Source organism: Pseudophryne corroboree, chromosome 11, assembly GCF_028390025.1.
Source record: "Pseudophryne corroboree isolate aPseCor3 chromosome 11, aPseCor3.hap2, whole genome shotgun sequence".
NCBI lineage: Eukaryota > Metazoa > Chordata > Amphibia > Anura > Myobatrachidae > Pseudophryne > Pseudophryne corroboree.
In genome coordinates, this window is record NC_086454.1 from 108,347,911 (window position 1) to 108,349,390 (window position 1,480).

Sequence of the window (1,480 nt, forward strand, 5' to 3'; positions counted from 1 at the left end):
CGAGATTTCTACTGGGGCATAGATGTTCCCAAAAATTGTAAAAAATGTGTTTGTGTATGGGGTGGGGGGTTAGTGATCACGTATGAACAGAAACAGGTGCTTTATGAGAGTACGTAATTTCTTTAGATGTTTCACCTTAGTAAGTACAACTGACTTACACAATGTCGCTAGAGCAGGCTTTGGAGATTCTGGTTTCAGTCTGGCAGGGAATGCTGGAACTAGTAGTAGTTCGCAACAGTTGGAGATCCACAGATGCCTACAGCATTGTGAGAAGGGTTTGAAGCTGAAATAAGGTAGGATTGGAATCCTCATGACCTTCCCCGCACAATTGTTATATCTAAGCACATGCCAATCTTCCACTCACTGCAAGTTGTTCCAACCAAAGATACAGATGACTGACAGGAAGTGTGTAGGGAAAACAGACACTGGGATCCCGTGATGCCAAAATAACACCCAATTTAATAGTTGAGTCCATAGGAAACTAATTTTGACACATTTTATAAATATTGAACCAAAATCCAGTCACATCACAACAGAATAGAAAACATTGCGCTAGATAGTTCTGATTTATACATGTTTCGGGTGAGTTATTTTGAGAGTTCAGAGGTGCAGCATAGCCAGTTGCCATCAGGCTGACGGGCGGTGTAAGATACCTGATTGCAGGTGTGTGGACGACCACTCAAAGGGATGTATTTACTAAGTGGCGGTTTGGTGGAGAAAAAACTTTTTTTTGTGGTTTTCCCTTTAGGTTTGCAAACCCCATTTCTCTGACGTCCTAGTGGATGCTGGGAACTCCGTAAGGACCATGGGGAATAGATGGGCTCCGCAGGAGACTGGGCACTCTAAAAGAAAGATTAGGTACTATCTGGTGTGCACTGGCTCCTCCCTCTATGCCCCTCCTCCAGACCTCAGTTAGAATCTGTGCCCGGCTCGAGCTGGTTGCACACTAGGGGCTCTCCTGAGCTCCTAGTAAAGAAAGTATTTATTAGGTTTTTTATTTTCAGTGAGATCTGCTGGCAACAGACTCACTGCTACGAGGAACTTAGGGGAGAGAAGCGAACCTACCTGCTTGCGGCTAGCTTGGGCTTCTAGGCTACTGGACACCATTAGCTCCAGAGGGATCGAACACAGGCCCAGCCTTGGTCGTCCGGTCCCGGAGCCGCGCCGCCGTCCCCCTTGCAGAGCCAGAAGACGGAAGATTCCGAGGAGAAAATCGGCGGCTGAAGACTCCGGTCTTCATTAAGGTAGCGCACAGCACTGCAGCTGTGCGCCATTGCTCCCCATGCACACCACATACTCCGGTCACTGATGGGTGCAGGGCGCCTGGGGGGGGGGGGGGGTGCCCTGGGCTGCAATTAGAGTACCTTAACATGGCAAAAAAAACATAATATAGTCTAATAAACTATATATGTGTAAAAATCCCCTGCCATAATATTAATAAAAGAGCGGGATAAGCCCGCCGAGAAGTGGGCGGGGCTAT